The following is a 23,699-nucleotide window of genomic DNA, read 5'->3' on the forward strand; positions in this document are numbered from 1 at the left end:
TTCTGGAGGATGTGGTTAAGGGAGTTAGCATTGCTGGGTTTAAAAAAAGTTTGGACGAGTTCCTGGAGGAGAAGTCCATAAACTAATTAAGAAAATAGACAAAGGGAATAGGCACTACTTATCACTGCACAATGTTTACTATTTGGGATCTTGCCAGGTACTTGTGACCTGGATTGGCAACTGTTGGAAACAGGATACTGGGCTTGATGGACCCTCAGTCTGACCCAGTATGGCAACTTCTCATGTACGTAACATCAAGTTTACTAGAAATAGGGACTTCTGCATTGTATGAATCTGTGTTAACAGCACTGATTTATTTTGCACTTACTAGCATAGCATTGCCATGCTGACTCTGAAAACCGATAGGTGATGCATGATCTCTCACTATCATGATTAATGCAGTGCTGTGCTTGCTTGACTTCTTCATCACATCTTGCTAAACATCAATCCATGCAGACATAATCTGCTTTGAAAGCAATGAGAACATACAGTAAGATGTCACTTCACTGGCTATTCACTGTGCCTCAGTGCTGCAAAATTCCTGAATCAAGTACATGACCAAATAACTGAAGGTATTTGCTCATCTGCATTTTCTCCGCTTGTTCAACACATGATATTCTGGGAATATTTGGCTCTGTGCTGTAAAAAATTATTCTTGAGCATACGCATTCTTTCAAATATCACAGACTAAGGGACCATGAGAATGATTTCAAAATGTTATAACTCACAGGGTCTTCACTGATTTAGGAGGATACTTAATGATGTGAATCGATATGAAAAAGTTTACTACATTCTGGGGCAATTTTCAAAAAACTGCTGAGTGGCTAAAATATTTGGCTATTTTTAGTCAGTTAGCTATAGGATCATTTTCAGCCACAGCCTAGCTGGCAGAGAATAAGGAAGCAAAACCTTAAGCTTCTATAACTGGACAATAATACTAAAAGCATCAAATGTTTCTTCCTCTGCCATGTTGGAAGTTTTTATGTAGCCTAGGTGCCAGATATGTATTACCAGGTCTTGCACCCCAGCAGTGGCTGTGTTCATGTTTTGGAAAATTTCAAGAATGTTAGGATTTTTCCTTTAGATAAAAACTGCTACATGAAGCCAAATCATTTGGTTTTGATATTGTTCCTTAATTAATCCAAAGGATTGAGTGTCGTCAGTACATCCTCTGAATATTACTTTGGACTTTTTTAAAGTCCTCCCATACCAGCATGGATTTACCTTCTCATGCTATCCTGAAGGTCAGTAGCTGTTCTGAGACAGTATGAGTTTAGCTTTACTATTTGCTGTACTTAAGAATAAAACTGATCTCTCTGCTTCTAGGGCTACTTTGCTTCTTCTTTTGTTTGCTTTCATATTTAGGTCTTATTTCGTGGTGTTCTCAAGCCCATCTTTTTGTCTGAATAAATAGGGTACACTTCCACTGTGATTCTTAGGGAATAAGGTGCTCCGCTCTTGTTACTGAAAACTGTAGCTGCATACATAATTCCTACATACTGCACAGTTTATTGACCAGATAATGAAAAATGTCACTTTTCTGATTCAGCCAAATTTCTCTTACCATCATAATGTTAACTGTATGTTTTTTTGGTTAGGGATCCCCTCATGCCCAAGCTGAGGGTCGTAATGAGAAATTGCCTAAAAAGCCACTGTAATGCTCCTAATCAAGAATGAAATGAGTTGTACTTCAGATTACAAATTTTCACTGTACTGGATTGCCTGTCTTATTTTTCACCAGTGAACAGGCAAATGCAGGAACAGCATAACATACTAATGGTTTTAGTCTAAAAGAAAAGAAGTTCCTTGTCCGAGTGACTGATCCTATAAGCATACAAACTGAACTACTTGTGGATTTAATTCCAGCCCTTGTAGCTGGTGCAAGTCAGCAGTGTTATGAGGCTTTCCCAGATGTTCCCAGCCTGGGAGAGAGAACTTTGAATCAGTCCTAAATTTGTATAGTCTTCCCACATGTTAATTTACTTTCACTGAATTGTGTCCCAATTTTGCTTTAATTTAATTTGAACAAATTTTCCTTGTATATGAAAATTGTTTATTATACATGTAAAAAATACAAGAGCACTGTCTGCACTAGAGTATAGTACAACAGACACCAAAAAGTGCAGGGAAGACTTGTATAGTCCGTATATACATCTCAAAAAGCAGAATTTCTTTATTATTTTTCTCGTGGCAGCTTCACTGTAACTGTAGTCATATTAGCGTTAACAGGGTCCCCCGCCGAGGCTGCGTCGGGAGGGACACGTAGTTAAAAATTACAGTTTCTTTAACACTAACTGACCTGGAGAGTCTGTCACACACAGATCTCCAACATTTACTCATCTCCCATTTCTCCAGGAGGGCAAATGCTGTGGAAATATGGGAGGCAGGTTGCAGGGTTTCCAGGAATGTGGCAGGATTGACAGCTAAATATTACCAGTGAAATTATATCTGCCACTGACCCCTGCTTTCCCCCTTTTTCAGCATTTCAAATCACCAAAAGGACCAGATTCCAAGGGGACTCCTCCTTGGCCCTCTCGATGATTTGATTTGCGCCATACGTTTGGAGGCGGAGGGGGAAGGAAGAACCCATCTTAAGCCTCGCTGCAGGTAGCAGATTGACACCCCTGCAATGACCTCAACAGCAGCTGATGCGAGAGTGGAACGAGTTGGTCCCAGGGCATTCCTCTCATGCTTAGCCATCATGCCCACATCTTCTGAGCCGCTGGGCCAGTTCTGGCCCAGTGTTCTGCCCGAAAGACAAATGAGTGGCTCATGATCCAGATCATCCATTGTCGCTGGTTGAGATCTGCAAAATAGAGAAGGTAGCATCTGTTAAGGCAGAAATCGTCTCAGACTACCATCTGCTTGTCTTACATAGGACCTCTGTGCCATGGAATGCTATATGCCAACGTATTGTGGACCCAGCAGGCCTGATGCTATGGCACTGGAAGCAGCGCCGATCCTAAATGAATCTGTCCTGAAAAGTTGCTGCATACCTGCCCTATTGAAGGCTCGATTCAGGATGGCTTTGAACTGATACCTGCTTAAGGAGTAGAGATTAGCATGGATCAAAAAGTAAGGTCCCCTCTGGGCCACACAGAGATATATTCCAATGCATTCTTAACTTGGCAGCCCCAACTGCCAGGGGGACGTCAACTAGGTCTATTGTCTCTCCTTTGCTGAGTTGATCAACCTTAGACTGATGAACTTTTAATAGCAGTCTATCTGCTGAAAGCAATACATTGTAGGCCAACAAGCCCGAGTTAGTATGAGGCATGCTAGCTGAGGCACTAACTTACACATTTGCAGTGCAGCAAAGAATGGTATGGTGAATGCTGCCTGGAAGAGGGCCAGCTCAAAAGGATATGAGACTGCAGATGCGGGTTATAAATCTTTTTAAATTAAATAAATAGTATGCCTTTTCATAGGTGGTGAGAGGGAGTGAATAAGAGGGAAGGGAGCTAATGTGCCATAATCTAAGGAGATGCTCATATTCGATGGATCTGCAGTTGTTTGGTGTGTGTTTTTTTTTCTTTTGCCCACCCTTCCATTATGCATTTAATAGTGAAATTCATGGTGGGTTTGGGCTATCCCTGTGCCTTGGCGGTGTGCATTATCCGCCTGGACATCCCAAGATGTTTAATGTACCATATTAGGAGGTTTAATGTACCCTGCTGGACAATGTACCATATTAGGAGGTGATTGGGGCAGGACCCAGCTGCCATTTTGTGTTGGCCAGGTAATTTGTTATAGAGGCCTACCAACATGTGAAGGCCTTCCAGGTGTTAGGGGCTACAGATATGTGCAACATTTCCCATGCATCCACACTCCAAAGCCCCAAAAGGATGTGGTATGAGAGTCCCTGCCTCCTCGGTTTCAGGTGCCAGCCTCCTGAATTTGGCCCACTTGCAACAAGAAAGACAATCAGCAATCTCGTTGTGCATAAACAAACACCCTCATCAATTGATATAACAGTGCACATTTTGCACACTGGGTACCTGATGATCTCAATAACTGCCTAATTGTCACACGAAAATATCATCCTCCTGTTATCCAAACACTTGCCCCATATATGTAAGGCAACTATAACTGGGAACAATTCCACATTCACCCCAGTGGATGGCGCCATTTTGATGTAGGGAATGTACGGCAATGCCGTACATCAAAATGGAGCTATCTGCTGGAGTGAATGCTGTCCCCTTTCTGTCCAGTGGTCGGACATTTCTATATTAGCCAATAGGCTGCTGGGGGAGGCAAGAACAGTAGCACAGGAGATAAAAGCCTATTTTCTCCTCTGTGCAGCATGAAGATGTCAGCTCAGTGCGGAAAAGAATATTAAGGGTGCTCAAGCACACACAGCAGCCACAGAGCTGTTGCCTGTTTTTGGGGTGACAATCCAGTCTCATCCATAATACAAGGAGGGGGAAGACTCTTGGTACTTTAATAAGTAGCCTCACCAAATACGGAATAAAGAGATCAGAAAGAACAGAAATGTGCTGAGAAGAACTGAACTGGAAACCACAACAAGCCAGCCTCTATATGCAGAGCAACAATGGAAATAAAGAGATATTAGCATTCTTTATAAAACATTAAATAATAAAATAAAAAATATAAAACATCAATCATAATAGTAAAATCATATTCATAAAAAGAATAAATATTTCAAACCAGTTAATGGATAGAATATCCCAAATTTCCCAAACACCAATAATATATTTCAAAACATTTGATGAACAAAAATCCAATGATTATAACATGTTCTATTCCCCCAAAAAATTAAATATTTCCAAAGAGCAGAATCATCAAATTACACCCAATAATTTGATGATTGGGTGTAATTTGATGATTCTGCTGTCCCTGCTTGTGATTTTCTGACTTCCAGTCACCCTGAGATTGTCGTGGATTGGGGGAGGAAGGGCTGCAAAAATTGTATCTTCTCTCTCACACATGCACAATAACACATTTATTCTCTCCTACACTCTCTTTCTCTCTTAACATACACAGGCTCCCTCTCCCTCACAGATACATTATGTGTGATGGTGTATGTGTGCCTGTGAGAACCTATGGGGCGGATTTTAAAAGGCGCGCGAATAGCCTACTTTTGTTTGCGCTCCAGGCGCAAACAAAAGTACGCTCGATTTTAGTAGATACGCGCGGAGCCGCGCGTATCTGCTAAAAACCTGGATCGGCGCGCGCAAGGCTATGGATTTTGTATAGCCGGCGCGCGCCGAGCCGCGCAGCCTACCCCCATTCCCTCCAAGGCCGCTCCGAAATCGGAGCGGCCTTGGAGGGAACTTTCCTTTGCCCTCCCCTCACCTTCCCCTCCCTTCCCCTACCTAACCCACCCGCCCGGCCCTGTCTAAACCCCCCCCTTACCTTTGTCGGGGGATTTACGCCTCCCGGAGGGCGCCAACCTGGGGACGGGTACTGAGGGTGCCGACCTGGGGGCGGGTACGGAGGGCGTGGCCACGCCCCCGGACCGCCCCGGGCCGTAGCCACGCCCCCGTACCCGCCCACAAAACACTGCCGACACGCCCCCAAAACACCGCGACGACCGGGCCCGTCCCCCGACACGCCCCCGACACGCCCCCCTCGGAGAACCCTGGGACTTACGCGAGTCCCGGGGCTCTGCGCGCGCTGGGAGGCCTATGTAAAATAGGCTTCCCGGCGCGCAGGGCCCTGCTCGCGTAAATCCGCCCGGTTTTGGGCGGATTTACGCGAGCAGGGCTCTGAAAATCCGCCCCTATATGTGACATATGGGCTCTCCAGGCAGACAAATATACACAAATACACAAGCACACAGGCTCTCACGCAGACACACTCACAGGCATACAGGCACTCATACAGACACGCACATACACAGGCTCTCACACAGACACACATACATGGGTTCTCACACAGAGATACACACATGCACACAAACAGGCTTTCAGACACACACTGGCTCTCACTCATGCACACACACACATACAAGCTCACACACATGGCCTCCAGCTGTCTTCGGGAAGTGGTGGGATGAGCTCCACCACTGCCCTGAGGGCCTCTTGTCTTTGGGCTGAGCTGTGCGGGGGGGGGGGGGGTGAGCTGTGCGTGGGTGCACACACAACAGAAGACCCGGGCCTCTTACTTTCAGCCTCCGGCGGGTTGAACACCAGTGGCCTGCAGCATTTCTCTTTCTTCGGCCGCCGGCAGGTTAGATCTTGCTGATGCTGACCTGCCACCCACTGTCCCACTCCCGGCTGCATCTAGAGGTGGCCCCAATAGCTGAAAAATAAAAAAAGTTTTAAATCACGTAGCACCAACCTTACTCTCCCTCCCAACTCCGTGCTTTGTAAAAGTATCCCTCCCTCCCCCAGTCTTCAAATCCCACGAACCCTGGAATGCCCCCTTTTAGGCCTCCAGGACTGTTCCACCTTACTCCACCCCCATCCCTCCCAGTCGTACCTTTATATCCTTAGTGGGCTAGTAGGGTTCTGAGCTTCCCCTAGGCTCCAAGCCTGGGTCGTCTGAATAAAAATGGCACCAGTTGGCCACTTTTCTACTTTTGTCCCTATCCAGCGTTGAACCTTTGATTTTTCTGGCAAGCCCTTTTATTTTATTTCCATGAAATTTCCCAGTAGTGAGCTAATTTGCATGAATTCACAAATCATTTGCATGCAGAACAGCTTATTACCAGTTTTGCATTATTGGGAACAAAAAATACAGTATTTAAAATACCACGCATTTGCTACTGCTAGGTGTTTACCGTGTGGTAAATGCTTAACGCAGCTTCATAAATGACTCCCTTAGAAAGTAAGCGATTTATTTCCAGCTCACACCCAGTGGTTGATAAATTAAGAGATTTTTGAGTAGTTTAGTTAGGTTTTTTTTGGGAGGGGAGGAAGATTTTTATACACCCCTTCTGCCCATGAGAGCAAATAGTGCAGAGAAGTTTTCTTTTTCAATCATCTTGTTGTCCCTCAGTTCGAGGGATTCCTTTGCCTGTCCAGCATATGATGAAGAAGGAGTGGATGGATACCCAAGTGGTTCCAGAACTGGGATGGGAGAGAGGGAAATAAGCCACCACCATGGTGCTCACAAGCAAACAGCTAAGAAGGTACAGGAGGGAAGGCAAGGAGCAAACTGGAGAGTTCAAGAGCAAGTAGAAGATCCCCAATATTTCAATGAGAGCACTTAAGGAGGCTTCATATTTTATCTAAGGATAAAGAAGGGGCTCTGAGGGATCAAGGAATCACAGAACCACATTCACAGATTTGCTACTTTTAAGTTGCCATAAGGATTTTACAAAAGAGACCTGTATCATGTGGCAAACTTTCCATATTTGAACTATTTCATCAGTAAAATTATGTCAGAACACCATCACTGTGTCTAGCTTTTTTATTGGCACTCTAAGGAGAACTATACAGTCAATACTCAGCGCCTAGGTGGTTCCCCCCTCCATTGAGAGCCCTCTAAATGGGCAAAAACAGACAAAAATAATGTCAGGGACTCAGCCCTTACACTGTGTGCCCTGTGACGCATTGAGGACACCCAGGTCATGCTTACAAATGTTTGTCTTAAATGCAGAACTGACATAACTAGTTTACAAAAATGGCTATGTTGACTGACTGGGGTGTTTATTTAAGTATTCTAGAACATTCTTAAAAACTGAATTATTATTAGTTTGCTTGCACAGTTATGGCGATATTGCCTGCTACAACCCATGTGTTTCTCCATTAGAAACTAAGTTGGTGTTGTGATGACCAGGGCCGGCGGAACCACTAGGCGAACTAGGCGATCGCCTAGGGCGCTGAGCATTAGGGGGCGCCGAGCCGCTGATGGCCAATGGCCGCCGGTAGACGTCATCCCAATGGCGGCTGAGCGGTGAACTACTGCTATGCTGTGTGCCGGATACACACAGCAAGAAGATCGGCAGGACCGTGGTACAGTCGCGTCTAAGCATGCTGGTGCTCCTCCTCTTTCCTGCCCGCGCGGCTCCGGCAACATTTTTCTTCCGGGGCCGCGCGGGCAGGAAGGAGGAGAAGCTCCTGCATTGGCTGGTGCTCCTCCTCCTTCCTGCCCGCGCGGCTCCGGCAACATTTTTCTTCCGGGGCCGCGCGGGCAGAAAGGAGGAGGAGCACCAGCCAATGCAGGAGCTTCTCCTCCTTCCTGCCCGCGCGGCCCCGGAAGAAAAATGTTGCCGGAGCCGCGCGGGCAGGAAGGAGGAGGAGCACCAGCCGCGTGCAGAAGAGGATCAGCGCGGCTCGAGAAGACCGGGGCCGCTGCAGAGCCCATCCTGCAGTGGCCCGTGAAGAGGAGGCCCAGAGGTGAGAGAGAGACTGAGGGTTTGTACAGTGTGTATGTATGAGATGAGTTGAGAGACTGTGTGTGTGTGTGGGAGTGAAGACCTGAATGTTTGCAGAGACAGCATGGGAGAGCCTCTGTGTGTGTGAGACAGCATGTGACAGTGAGAGCCTGTGCTTGAGCAAGACAGCATGTAGGAGTGAGAGAGAGCGCCTGTGTGTGTGTGTGTGTGTGTGAGTCAGCATGTGACAGTGAGAGCCTGTGTGTAGGAATGATTGTATGAGAGAGAGCATGTGACAGTGAGAGCCTGTGCTTGAGCAGGACAGCATGTGGGAGTGAGAGAGAGCCTGTGTGTGTGAGTCAGCATGTGACAGTGAGAGCCTGTGTGTAGGAATGATTGTATGAGAGAGAGCATGTGACAGTGAGAACCTGTGCTTGAGCAAGACAGCATGTGGGAGTGAGAGTTAGACAGCATGTGCAAGAGAGAGACTGTGTATAAATGATTGTATGAGGGACAGCATGTGAGAATGAGTGCCTGTGTATGTGAGAGAGAGAAAGCATGTGAGAATGAGAACCTGACTGTGTGTTTGAGGGAAGCAGACAGATGGAGAGAAAAGAAATATGTTATAAAAGGAATTGGCAAAAAAATAAGAAAGGGAAGGTGGAAAAAAAAAAAAGCCTGTGACCAACCGATTAGAAAACTAAGATCAGACAGCAAATGTAAAAAGAAATAAATTACTTTTTACTGATTGGAACATGTAATCTTTGGGAATGTGCAAGAGTAGCACTTTCTCTATGCGGATCTCACAATGTACGAGATCAGCATAGAGGAACTGGAAGCCCACGGGGCCTGCACAGAGGAGGCAGCAGAATGGGCTTCAGTGCCAATAGCAGCAATCAGCACCTCCGCAATAGCCATAGAGCAGCAGTGACAGTGGCAGCAGAAGAATGAGAGAGGCTCTGAGGTTGCTGGCAAAAGAAAGAGAGGGGGTCTCTGCCTTTATTGTGTGCATGTGTATGAATGGGAGTCTGCCTGGCGGTGTATGTGTGTGAATGCATGGGTGCCTGCCTGAGGGTGTGTCTGTGAATGTATGGGTGTCTTCCTGGGGTTTGTATGTGTGAGAATAGGTGCCTGCCTGTTTGTGGTGTATGTGTGTGTGTGAGAATAAATTGGTGCCTGCCTGGGGGTCTGTGTGTGTGAGACTGAATGTGTGCATGCCTGGGGGATGGGGAGGGAGTGGTGTGAAAATGAATGGGAGCCTGCCTGGGGTTCAGTGTGAGAATGACTAGGAGCTTGCCTGTGTGTGTGTGTGTCTGTGTGAGAACGAGTGGGAGCTTGCCTGGGAGTGTGTGTTTGTGTGTATGTGAGGGAGCCAGTGAGAGTGAGAGCATGAGTGTGTATGAGAAAATCCAGGGGAGTAAGAGTTTGTGTGGGGGTGTGTGTGGAGGGGGAGAGAGTGCCTGAGTGTGTCAGTGTCTGTGAGAGCGAGAGGTTATGGTTGGGTATAAGAGCATGAATGTGTATGTATGTGACAGTGTATGTGTGAGAGAGAATGGACATGTGAGTATGTGTGAGAGAGAGAGGATAACCTCCTAATCCTGGACAATATCAGGGTGACTGGAAATCAAGAGCTCCCATGTATGGACAGCAGGGGCTTTTTAAAATCCTTATTAGTTTTAATTATTGTGTGTTATTTGATATATGTACTGTTTTGAAATATTTTATTGGTGTTTGGGAAATTGTAAAAAATATATATGATTTTAATTAATAGAAATTCTATTTATCAGTAGTTTTAAAATATTTTATTAGTATGGTTTTACTATTATAACTGATGCTTTGTTTCTTGATTTTATTTGTTTTATGAGGAATGGTTGTTCTGTTTTTCCATTGCTAATACACAGAGTCTGGCTTCTTGGGGTTTCCATTTCAGTTTTTTCTAATTTGTGCTCCTTTATTTTGTATTCTGTATTTGGTGAGGGTCTGTCTCTGCTCTGTGTGTGTGACCATGATGAGAGATTCTGCTATCATATAGTGTCTGTATAGAGATCTATAGCAATCGGGTTTGTTTTGTTTCCTCAGTAGGTGGTGTATTGGTATTCTAGGACCCAGTGTAATATTTACCCTTGCTTATTCACAGGTAGGGTATTGTTGTTTGAGTCCTTGGTGTTATTACTGTTATGTTATGATGGGATTGCAGTATAGATTTTGGGTGTCTTTTTTGCGGTGCTTTGTGTTAGTTCACAATGTGTCTGGCAGTGGAAGGTGTTTGTGCTGCTGTTACTGTGAGGTGACACCAGAATTTGAAAATATATTTTAATATGATGAGCTGTAAGGGAAACATCCAAGCTCCATTGTTTGGGGGAATTTCAGTGGATGCACAGAGATACAGAACTGGAGGTGCAGGATTTGTATTGACATTCTGTCCCTTCCTATATATTCCAGACTTCACTCTCATAATCCATATAGAATTAGTTGAATGAGGCTATCAAATAATTTTATAGTAGTTTTACTAGAAGTGTGAAACTGGCCAGCTTTTTAAAATAATGCAGAGGACCCTTTGGACTTTTTTTAACAACACTTTTTTTTATAACCAATTTTAAAGCAGGATCCATGCTATAGAGGTGGGTGAGATGAAGAAATGTCATTTTGGCTCCCCCCCCCACCCAAAACAAATTCTTCTGTCTAGAGATGCCACTGATTTTCTGTGGCACACAAATGCATTGGCCCCTGGGCGCCGGAGACCCTTGGTGCGCCACTGGGTGCGAGCCATATGGGGCCGCAAGTGGTGGCAAACAGGAGTGGAGATTTGGCGGGCCGCAAGCAGTGCCCAATCTGCTCGCGACCCAGAAAACCCCAGTCAGCGGGCGTGATTGAGAATGAGGTAGGAGTCGGGGCCGAGACCGGGGGGGGGGGGGGGCGCAAGGAAGAAGGCTCGCCTAGGGCGCCAAATCCCCTTGCACCGGCCCTGGTGATGACATCATTAGTTATGCAAGATGATGCTATACATGACCTCTCAGGATTACCTAGGTCCCTTCCTCAGAATTATCTGGTCTTCAAAACTCATGTGCAACAATATATTTGGCTGATTTTTATGCTAGGCCAATTGACTATCAAAATTCACATAATATTATCACTCAGATATTGTGCAATTACACTCCACATAATTTACATCGTCTGCTTGGTCCTTATTATAATAATCACAACTAAATGCAAAGAAGGAGGCTGTTAGAGTGCTGTTTGCAGAGATCTGTGTTAAAATATTATTTACACGTACAAGTCTAACTTTGTAATAAAAGCCTCACTTGTTAAAAGAAATACATTTCTCAGAACTTAAATTGGTAAACAAGGGCAAGAAATCAAGATAATGAGAGATAAGTTAGATCTGTTCTCACAATGCCTGGGTTATGTTATCATTTATACATGACCAGGAAGAATGCACTGGATCTCTGATTGGATCCACCAGGAGCTAACAAGAGGGGGGAAAATGCTTTTGGTGCAGGTGGATGACAAATTACAGAAATAATATTTTCCTTCAAAAATCTTTTCAATACATAGTTTTGTATTGACATATTTTAAACACTACGAGGTATATATTCAGTCACAGTCTGGATAGCAAAGTTAGCAAGATAAACTTAACTGGCTAACTTTAAGGTCAAGGTCAACAAGGCTTAGCGCACTTTAAGGTCAAGGTCAACTTTAAGGTCAACTTTAAAGGTCAAGGTCAACAAGGCTTAGCGCACGCGATACGGCCGTATCGCGTGCGCTAAGCCTCTATCACATGCAAAAAGGCCCTTTTCGCATGAGATAGCATGTAAATTAGATTGGGGGCGGAGTCGGGGCAGGGTGGGGTCGTGGCAGGGAGGGGTTGGAGTTGCCGGTGTCTTCGCTGCTAGTGATAATGTTACTAACATTATCGTCGTCAGTAACGTGCCGAATATCACCACCTTTCACGGTGGCGCTATTCGGTGCAAATGCCGGCAGCCAGCGCACTGTCGTGGTGCAAAGACTGCAGGCTTTCGCAGGCCTGCCCCCCCCGTTTTTGCAGGATTCATCATTCTGTGAAGAATGATGAATCCAGGCCTAAGTTAGCCGGCTTAATGCTTTTGAATATGAGCACATGACGGCTTATCGGTTCCCATGTTGATTCTATCAATGATTGCCACTACTAGTGGCCCTCAAACACAAATATATGCAGCACAGAAGGAGAAGCAGAGGAAAGGGGAGACCTTTGAATATTTCATTGAGGATCTGCATTTTTATTCACTATCCCCATGACAGCCTGTAGTCAGACAGTAGCATATTTAACAGAGCTCCTTGACATCACATTGTGGTAGATGCAGATAGAGACAGTGTTATCGGCAGCAGTGGAGGAAGTGGGGAGGGAGGGGTGCTGGGTAAAGGCTGGCACATGTTGGAGGGGCTATATCTGTCTGTCTCTACAGCTGCTTTATGTCCAGCCTGCCATGCCCCCTCCTTCCTATATGCAAAATAAAGGAATTTTAGCTACAAGGAATTTCAGTTATATATTTTTAAAGAAACCTTTTTATCTGTGTGTATTTATGTGTGAGACAGACTGTAGAAAATCTTAAAACCATAGGGCCAGATTTTAGTACCTATATGCGGGCGTAGATTTGTGCGCGCAACCCTGCGTGCACAAATCTACACCAGATTTTATAACATGCATGCGCAGCCGCACGCATGTTATAAAATCTGGGGTCAGCGCACGCAAGGGGGTGCACACTTGTGCAGCTTGCGTGCATTGAGCCCTAGGGGAGCCCCGATGGCTTTCCCTGTTCCCTCCATCCCCCCCACCTTCCCCTACCTAACCCGTCCCCCAGCGCTACCTAAAACCCCCCCCCCGACCTTTATTTTTCAAGTTACACCTGCCTCTGGGCAGGTGTAGATTGGTCGGGCCGGCCAATTGCTAGTGCGCGATCCCCTGGCCTAGAGGCCCTACGGAGGCCTCTAGCCACGCCCCCGCCCCACCCCTTTTTCACACCCCGGGACATACGCGCGTCCCGGGTTTTGCGCGTGTCTCCGGGCCTATGCAAAATAGGCTCGGCACGTGTAGGGCTTTTAAAATCTGCCCCATAGCTTTTACCTTATTGGTGATTACTGTCTGTAACTCATCATTTCATAAGCATCAAAACTTTGACTGAGCTTCATCTGGAAAGCTAGAGAAACATATTTTATGTGGGACCATTCAGAATTCAGTGGTAACACTAAAGTGTGTTTACACTAAAGGGTGTGTTAAAATTAGCAAGGTAAAGCCAGTTGCATTTCCCAAGAAGTTGTAGTCCATATAGTCCCCCCAGCCATCAGGAGGGAAATTATCTCATTCCTGCTAGCAAGAGGCCTTTCTGACAGTGTAAAGTGAGGTCTGGGGTGACGTAGAAGCAGGAGGGGAACACTGTCTCTGTTGTATGGGGGGCTGAGGGAGTCATGTTGGGCACAAGTTGAGGGTTAAATGGTGGTTACCAAAGCAAGGTGAATTGGGCTCTGTTTAGTGGGGGAAGGGAGGGGAATTGGAGGCTCCAGGAGAAGTACTGCAATGTACAACTTCAGGGAAGGGGTGGTGGGCCTAGAGGCCCTATCATCATGTGGAGGGTAAGGAATGAGATGGCATGCTACTCTTTTGATGGACAGGATTGGAGAGGAGGTCTGGTGGAGTTTAACAAAGATCACCAGCAGAAAAGTTAATTATACCTCCCAAGTATAACATCTTCTGTTAATTGGCTTCTTTACAAATGCATTACATTACTGCACAGTAACAATAATATATATACAAATATTGTATGTTGGGTGTAGGCATTAGGTAACACCCATATTAATGTGTCACTACATAGGAGCCCCGCCCTTTAGTACATAGACTCCCTCCTTAGTGAACATAGAAAAGCAGCATTAGCTGAAATATATAGAATCTGAAAACTATTAAAAATGAGGTGCTGGTTTATACGCCACAGATATTTGTTTTGATTTCTCCAAAAGAAGCAGTTGTATGATGAAATATGTTATGGTCTTGTTTGGTAGCTACCAAGGCTGTCCATTTTAATGTATAAAAAAATAATATTTTATTAATGCACATTTGTATTAACCTTATGTCTCTGGATGTATTTTCACAGCAGCAGGGGCCAAAAGTCCATACTGTAATCACATAGTAGTCCTTAGGCTTAAAAAAAACAACACACTTGCCTGTCATGTTCAGCCCTTTTCTGAATGCTTTGGCCATCATTTATCAATTCAGTCATTCATATATACCTGGACTAATTAATGCTATCGGGTATATGCTCAAATGCTAAATACCTTCCTTTCTGCAGTAAATTTATCACAGTCTCTATCCAAATTATAATTATGGTTAAGAAATACTATTTTAAAGCATGTTTTACTTAACCCCAAAATAGGTGATAAGTAAATTTTAGTCTTATGGTTTTTGCTTTCATTCCAATTGATTCTGGTACCAATGTCTTTGACTGAATTAGAATTAAGCTGAAAAAGCCAGTAATAAAATATTAAACACAAAGAAAACAGATCTAGCATTCATCTCTACTCTCCAGGGCCTATGCCTGTATTATAATACAAGAGGCAGTCTGCAGTCTCATCTGTTTTTCCTTCTTCCCACAAGCAGCTGAATTCCAATCCTTATTGATACTGATAAGGTAACAGCTTTAAATCTGAGGTTTGCCATTGGAAGTTATAAAGCTCTGTTACGATTGTTTAATTTTATTTTTTTCCTGTCGATAGCAGGGTTGAATTAGCCATGCTGTCTGGGACATCCTCCAGCAGCCCTTGAGGCGGAGCTTCTCCTAGTACTCAAAGAGCTGTGCCCTGTGCAGCTATGTGCGCCTTCCTGCGCAATCGAGCGCAATCTTCTCCTCAGTCTTTTTCTTCTGCGCTGCCATCCATACATGAAGCGTTTTTTCCCTCTTCTCCTCGGAGTTTTTCTGTGGAAAGAAGTACACCAACAGCACTTTTCAGTGCTACCATGGCCCCCAAACCACCTGGCTTTAAGTACTGCCAGTCCGGTAAAGTTATGTCCATCACCGTTCTCCTGTTTGCCAGAAACCCTCCTGGATTACCTACACACACTTTATCAGTCAGGGTTGGCGACAGCCTCTGTCAGGGTTCACATCAGTGCCATAGCAGCCTATCATCACCCACACAATAGCCTTCCAGTTTCAAATCACCCATTGGTCTCTCGCTTCATGAAGGGACTCTTGAGACTGAGACCTCCAGTGACCAAACCTCTGATTCCCTGGGATCTTAATCTGGTACTGAAACAGCTCATGCTCCTGCCATTTGAATCTATGGACAGTTGCCACATGACGTATTTGACGTGGAAGGTGGTATTCCTGGTCGCGCTGACTTCTGCAAGGTAGGTCAGTGAACTGAAAGCCCTAGTTCACTACCCTCCATATTTTCAGTTCTACCACGACAAAGTGACCTTGTATACTCACACCTCCTTCCTTCCCAAGGTAGTTTCAGCTTTCCATCTGAACCAAACTATAATGTTGCCAATGTTCTTCCCAAAATCTCATAACAATGATAGAGAACATCTTCTATGTGCTCTGAACTGCAAAAGAGCTCTGGCTTACTACAAACGTAGGACAAATGCTGACAAAAGAGCTATGCAACTCTTTGTTTCTTTCAACCCTGATGCACCTTTTCCACCAGTGGAGAAGAGAACCCTCTCTAACTGGATATCCCATGTATTCAGTTCTGCTATTCCAAACATTCAGCACAACTTCCTAGCAAAGTCAAAGTGCATCAAGTCCAGGCAGTTGCTGCTTCAATAGTGTACCTTCGCATGGTACATATGTTGGACATTTGAAGAGCAGCCACTTGGTCTTCGCTGCATACCTTCACGTCCCATTACTATCTAGACCAGCAAGCATCCTCGTATGCAGCATTGGCTTCGGTAGTTTTGGACCATTCAACGTGATAGCAGGATTGCTTGGCTGTCCATGGTAAGGGCGGGTTGGGCACGTGACAATCACCTACAGTACTGAAAGAGACCATCGTAAGTCCAATAGTGTTCAGTACACAACCCTTTGATGGGGACTCCCAGACAGCATGGTTAATTCAGCCCTGCTATTGACAAACAAAAAGCAAGTTTCCTTACTGCAAATGGTGTTTTCCATAGATAGCAGGATGAATTAGCCACGCTGACCCACCTGCCTCCCTGGAAAGTCTCCTGGACATCCATTCCGGATGGTTTCGCTATGTTACAGTCTGAGAATAAGATGGCACTCAATTGTACAGGAAGAAGCAAGCAGCCACACAGAGCACAGCTCTGTGATTTCTAGGAGAAGCTCCGCCTCCAGGGCCACCAGAGGATGTCCCAGATAGCATGGCTAATTCATCCTGCTACCTATGGAAAACTCCGTTTATGGTAAGCAAACTTGATTTTACTTTCAGTATGGTATTGATTACAGTTACTGACAAACTGTTACTCTTTGCCTATTATTTCCAAAGCCCCAACCAGTGAACATATAAGATTTGCCAATATTTGACACACTTCCCTAGGATCAGACAGTGAAGGTTGAAAGATCCACAGCATAAAATACTTTATATTTTAAGTGGAAAAAATTGAAGGAAAAGAGATGTTAAGGGAAGAAAAGTTTGTTTTGTTTAAAACACAGAGATGTTGAGACATAATAGAGATATACTACTTATATCAAATCAAGAGTTTTGTTTTCCCATCAGATTTTACTTTCTTCCCTGAAGCCAACATTAAATACTTCATATTCTCTCACTCATTTCAGTAGCTTTTCATTTTTACTCTAAAAAAGACATACATTAGGGCTAACAAGTTGTTGTAGTTGTTACAGTACAGAGATACTTTGACTATCCACTCCTTACTCTCTGATGGTGACTAAACTTCTTAACATCCCTAAGCTCAAAGCTAGATCGTAAACTTTTTAGGAAAGGTATATTGCAACCATATACATTATCTAGTTCAGTGTTATATACTGGTGTTATATGATAACTAAACATTAATATCCTTTTAAATATAATTTCTGGCAGTTATAGCCTTGTTTTACTATTTAACTGTTATACTTCCATTTCTTAACAATGTTTCTGACAGTTGAAATTGTTAGATTTTTTATAGACTTCCCTTAGCTGGCTATGATGTTCTAAATTCTTATGTATTTACTGAGGTTGTTATTCAGTGGGCCGATGAGCAGGAAAGTTACTGGGGTAACTTTACCCAGGTACTCAGTGGCACTTGGCTAGATAAGACTGCTCCTGAACATACTTGGGTAACTTTAGAACAGCGATTTTTCTGACCAGACCATGGGAGTCATTTATCAAATCACGTAAGGACCTTATCATGGGTGTTAGGGCCCTAACATCCACAATAACACCATAACGCATGCGATAAATAATGCATTGCAAGATGTGTATGCAAATTTGAAAAAAGTTTTCAAGTGGGAAGAGTAAATAAAAATTAGGGGTGCTTTACATAGTGCACTCTATCATGGGATTTAACTATACCTTTTTCCTCAGCATTATGCCTGTGATAGCTCTGCGTTATGGCCAAAACAGGATTGATCACATAATCCTGTTTGAGGGAGGGGAGGGGGGAGGAAGAGAGAAAGAGAGAGAGATAGAAAGAGACAGAGAGAGAGCCTCTAGGGAGGCACACACATAAATCAGCCTTTTATTTTACTGTAAGAGGGACATTTTATGTGATTAGGAGTGATGAAAGGTACACAAAGATGAGATTTTTACAATGTACTCTTGACCTAACTTGATAGCAGCTAGGTCGAGAGTGCATTGTAGAAATCTCATCTTTGTGTACCTTTCATCACTCCAACTCACATAAAATCTTCACTGATGTCTACTATGCTGTTCCTACCTCTGACTGTGCATGTAAAACTGCACCCCAAAACCTAGCCTAGCACCAAAGCCTCACCCTGAGTTACTAATTGCCCCTCCTACAGTGGTATAAATAGTTTACTTATATGAGAGCCTCAGTCTCTCTCCCCCCCCCCCCTCCCCCAGCTAACACCACATATCAGCACATTTTAGCCTTGCTCCTCCCTGAGGGAAATTCAAATCTTGGGGTTTCTCAGGTTATTGTTTGAATATTGACTTCAATGATCCTAGCATGGAACATAAGACTAAATAGTACAATTAGACATAATGCTCAAAATAGAGCTCTACATAAAGAAATTAGCCCTGCTGTAGCTTTCTCTCTTACTTTCAATACCTGATTGCCAGGTACGTAGAAAAAATCACTGGGATAGACAATAAGATTTGGACCTAAGGTGGTTGTAAGAGGGGCAGCCACCCTAGGGGCAAAGCCCTTTGGGGGCAGAATAATGACTGAAATCAAATGTGAACTGGCAGCAGATGAAAAACCAGGAAGAATGCAGTTTTCCTCTCATCATTCAGGTTGAGGAGAAAGAGGTGATAATGAAAATGGATTGGAGATCAGAGTGGAAGAGGCTGAAGGAGAAAGGATCAGAGTGGGAGCCAGGAGTAGGGATGTGAATCGTTTTTTGATGATTTAAAATATCGTCCGATATATTTTAAATCGTCAAAAATCATTAGAAGCGCGATACAATAGGAATTCCCCCGATTTATCGTCAAAAATCGTAAATCGGGGGAAGGGGGAGGGGAAGGGGGAGGGCGGAAAAACCGGCACACTAAAACAACCATAAAACCTACCCCGACCGTTTAAAATAAATCCCCAACCCTCCCGAACCCCCCCAAAATGCCTTAAATCACCTGGGGTCCAGAGCGGGGGTCCCGGTGTGATCTTTTACTCTTAGGCCTGCGTGCGTTGTAGAAATGTCATATGACAGGGCAAAGGTAGCGCCGGCGCCATTTTGTTTTTTGTCCCCCGACGTCAGAAGCGTAGGAGATCGCTCCCAGACCCCCGCTGGACCCCCAGGGACTTTTGGCCAGCTTGGGGGGGCCTCCTGACGCCCTCAAGACTTGCCAAAAGTCCAGCGGGGGTCCGGGAGCGACCTCCTGCACTCGAATCGTTTTGCCGTACAAAATGGCGCCGGCCATACGGCGTATGGCCGGCGCCATTTTGTACGGCAAAACGACGTCAGGAGCATAGGAGATCGCTCCCGGACCCCCGCTGGACCCCCAGGGACTTTTGGCCAGCTTGGGGGGGGGGGCCTCCTGACCCCCACAAGACTTGCCAAAAGTCCAGCGGGGGTCCGGGAACGACCTCCTGCAATCGAATCGTTTTGCCGGCCATACAGCAACACAATTCGACTGCAGGAGGTCGTTCCGGACACCCGCTGGACTTTTGGCAAGTCTTGTGGGGGTCAGGAAGCCCTCCCAAGCTGGCCAAAAGTCCCTGGGGGTCCAGCGGGGGTCCGGGAACGACTTCCTGCAGTCGAATCGTGTTGCCGTACGGCCGGCGCCATTTTGCCCAAAATGGCGCCGGCCGTACGGCAAAACGATTCGAGTGCAGGAGGTCGCTCCCGGACCCCCGCTGGACTTTTGGAAAGTCTTGTGGGGGTCAGGAGGCCCCCCCAAGCTCGCCAAAAGTCCCTGGGGGTCCAGCGGAGGTCCGGGAGCGATCTCCTACGCTCCTGACGTCGAGGGACAAAAAACAAAATGGTGCCGGCGCTACCTTTGACCTGTCATATGACAGGGCAAAGGTAGCGCCGACGCCATTTCTACAACGCACCGCAGGCCAGAGAGTAAAAGATCACACCGGGATCCCCGCTCTGGACCCCAGGTAATTTAAGGCATTTTGGGGGGGTTCGGGAGGGTGGGGGATTTATTTTAAAGGGTCGGGGTGGGTTTTAGGGATGTTTTAGTGTGCCGGTTTTCCCGCCCTCCCCCGATTTACGATTTACATGATATTTACAAAAACAAAACCGCGACGATCCGATTCCCTCCCCTCCCAGCCGAAATCGATCGTTAAGACGATCGATCACACGATTCACATCTCTAGCCAGGAGGTGCAAATACGCTTGTCTGCTCCAGATGCTAAAATGAGTAGTTATATCTCTGCTTCCTGCCACTTTAGGGTGGTCAATGCAGAGTACCTCAAAAGGAGGACACATGCCTCCAAAAAAGAGGATAAAATGCAGGACAAAAATTTGCATTGAATTTGCATGTATAATTTAGCAGAAATGAATTTGAATATATAAACATGTTTAGTGACATTACAAATTACTATCATTTAAATAGAAATATACCACCCTATGCAGATTACTGCATATTAAGAATTCAGATACCTTAATTCTCAGCCCCATCCATATGGGCTCCTTATACCATCTTCTTACTATCTATGGAGGTATCCTGTCCGTACCTCCCTCTCACTTATTTCCCTTCACTCTCTTCCCCTGTATCCAAACCTCTCTCTTTTCCCCTGCCCAGCACTAGGTGTTGCGCAGGGGGTGGACCCTTGAGCCGAGGTGGGCTTGACGCTACCCGCAGGGCAAGCCCTACGGGTCCCCACCATTGGTAGGCGGAGCTGGCTGACTGACGGAGGCCGGCTGGAGCTTTGCCAGTACCAGGCCTCTTTCCCCACAGGTTGAGCCCTTGGATACCGGGGCCAGATGGAGTTAGGTGGGCCTCTGTCCGAGGTCTTCTGATGGTCGAGGAGGAGGTCAGCCAGGGGCCAGCAGCAGTGAGAGTAGCGAGTCTGATCTGGATGAGGCAGAGTCCCAAAGATCCGGACGCCAATTGGAACGAGAGGCAGACAGGGGGCGCCTGAGTAAGAACAGGCCAAAGCCTGAGAATCCAAGTCCAGAAAGAGTACGATAGAGGCGTCGTTGAACAAGTTGAAGTCAGGGCAGGCGGCAAGCAATGTAGAATGGTAAGGCAAGGCAATGGGCAGGTCCAGGAGATGATCAGTAGAGTGGTCAAGCAAAGCAAAGGTCAGGTCTAGGAGAAGATCAGTCATGTGGTCAGGCAAAGCAGAGGTCGGGTCCAGGAGATGATCAGTAGTGTGGTCAAGCAAAGCAGAGGTCAGGTCCAGGAGAAGATCAATAGCGTGGTCAGGCAAAGCAGAGGTCGGGTCCAGGAGAAGATCAATAGCGTGGTCGAGCAAAGCAGAGGTCAGGTCCAGGAGATGATCGATAGCATGGTCAGGCAAAGCAGAGGTCGGGTCCAGGAGTCAGTCCGTAGAACAAATAGAGTAACACGGGAACAAAGGAGAAAACCGGAACTAGGGTCAGGAACATGAACAAGACGGGAACCAAGAACACGAAGGAATCACCAGAAGAAGCAACGAAGTACACAACCAGCATGGAGACTCGTTGTAAAGGCAATTAACTGTGGATGGGCCCGTCCTTATATACCGGGACCCAGTGATGTCATCATCTGGGGACACGGGTTAGTTTCCCACCGTGGCCCCTTTAAAGGAAGAGGAGATGCGTGCACGCACCTAGGGAGGGGCGCAGCGCGGGACAGCAGTGTCTCCCCGCGGAATGCATGTAGAGGCCTGCTGCGGAGCATGGACGTCCATCACGGAGTCAGGAGCACCGGGGGTGGCCTGAGGTTGTAGGCGGTGGCCCATGGCTGCGAGAGAAGTGGAACCAGACAGTGGAGCAGGTAAAAGAGGGTAAGAGGGTCAGGAGGCCCCCCCAAGCTGGCCAAAAGTTCCTGGAGGTCCAGCGGGGGTCAGGGAGCGATTTCCCGCCGCGAATCGTTTTCGTACGGGAAAATGGCGCCGGCAGGAGATCGACTGCAGGAGGTCGTTCAGCGAGGCGCCGGAACCCTCGCTGGACCTCCAGGAACTTTTGGCCAGCTTGGGGGGGGCCTCCTGACCCCCACAAGACTTGCCAAAAGTCCAGCGGGGGTCCGGAAGGACCTCCTGCCGTCCAATCGTGTTCGTCTATGGCCGCCGCCATTTTTCGGCGCCATTTTGGAAAATGGCGCCGGCTGAAGACAACAAGATTCAGTAGCAGGAGCCCGTTCCGGACCGCTGCCGTTCTGGACCGCCACTGGACCCGCAGGTTATTTAAGTCATTTGGGGGGGGTTCGGGAGGGTGGGGGATTTAATTTAAAGGGTCGGGGGTGGGTTTTAGGGGGTTTTAATGTGCCGATTTTGCGATTTTACGTTTTTTCGATTTTTCACGATTTTTCACGATATTTTACCCCCCCAAACAGCAACAATACGATTCCCTCCCCCTCCCATCCGAAATCGATCGTTAAGACGATCGAGGACACGATTCACATCTCTATGCACACATTATTTTTTCTGGCACACACACTCAAGGAGGATTATTTAGGGCCACTCTGGCCCATTAACGTGTGGGCCCGGGGGAGTTATAGCTAACTTTGAATCAATTAATGCAACTTGCAATTTTTGAGGCAAGCTGTGTTATTTGAGTTACATGTTTTAGGCCGGTAATAAGCCGCTTTGCAATCATTTGCAAAGCATTTGCATGCGACTCAGTTTCTTAGTGTGTAAGGATAATTTTAGGTAAGCTAATTAGATCTCCAGAAGACTTTGTATCGTGAATAGATAGCTACGGATCAGAACAGACTCTAATGATTCATGAGTATGAATCAATATATTGCAGGTGATTTGAGTGCAGGGATGGTACAAAGGCATGACACTATTTCCATTTCTTCCCTCATTCCTGAGACTTCCTGGCACCAATGAGCTGATAAAGAGCTGGGATGGCCCCAAAGAACATTTTGTGTCCCTGGGAACATCAATGGCCATGACATATGGTATTTCTTATCAGCTGGAAAGATCACATGCCATACCAATGAGCTAATAATAAGTTAAACAACTGATGTCCTTTACCAAATGCGAGATCAAAGGACTAGTACTGAAATACCTTCCTGAGTAAAGGTGCAAACTGAAGCACCTAACTTGCAGAGAGGAGGAGAGAGGAGTTTTTTGAAAATTTTCATATTGCTCTGGAGTAGCAATAAGCATAGCATTTGCTTATTTTAGTTGGATGAGCTGAACAGACCAGAGGTGTCTTCTTCAGAGTCCTGGGATTCGAGTCCTCTAGAATTCCTATGAACACTGGCTTATATAAAGAAAGGAGGGCATATAAGAGAGGTGTTCAGATCTTTTGTTCTTTATTATTATTAATATGCTTATTCCTCCAAAGAAAAACCCCCACATCTATCTCAAACAACACCATACAAATCGACAATTCTACCATCAAAACCTGCGACAAAGTAAAAGACCTCGGAATCTGGATAGACACGGACCTAAACTTAAAAAACACGTATCTGCAAAGATCAAAGAAGGTTTCAACAAATTACTAATATTGAAACGACTGAAACCACTGCTAAATCATACTGATTTCAGAAACATCCTACAATCCCTGATCTTCACAAGTTTTGACTACTGTAACTCACTCAGGACTACCCAAATCTACTATATGACCGCTACAAATCCTTCAGAACGCAGCAGCTAAGGTCCTAACTGGTAACAGAAAAACAGACCACATAACTCCTGTCTTAATAT

General features: G+C 45.7%; 1 protein-coding gene and 1 long non-coding RNA gene across 2 annotated transcripts in view; one reads left to right on the plus strand and one right to left on the minus strand.

Annotated features, from left to right (window-relative positions):
• Positions 1-23,699, plus strand: part of RAB15 (RAB15, member RAS oncogene family) — a 424,110-nt gene that overhangs the window by 73,857 nt on the left and 326,554 nt on the right. The gene's annotated exons all lie outside the window — the stretch shown is intronic.
• LOC115090147 overlaps positions 2,050-23,699 on the minus strand; it is a 54,409-nt gene continuing 32,759 nt past the window's right edge. The window contains exons 2-3 of the long non-coding RNA XR_003856317.1: positions 6,128-6,264; positions 2,050-2,806 (exon numbers count right to left, since the gene is read on the minus strand). This is a non-coding gene — a long non-coding RNA (uncharacterized LOC115090147). The remainder of the gene's footprint in view (positions 2,807-6,127; positions 6,265-23,699) is intronic.

Source organism: Rhinatrema bivittatum, chromosome 4, assembly GCF_901001135.1.
Source record: "Rhinatrema bivittatum chromosome 4, aRhiBiv1.1, whole genome shotgun sequence".
In the NCBI taxonomy this organism is placed as follows: Eukaryota; Metazoa; Chordata; class Amphibia; order Gymnophiona; family Rhinatrematidae; genus Rhinatrema; species Rhinatrema bivittatum.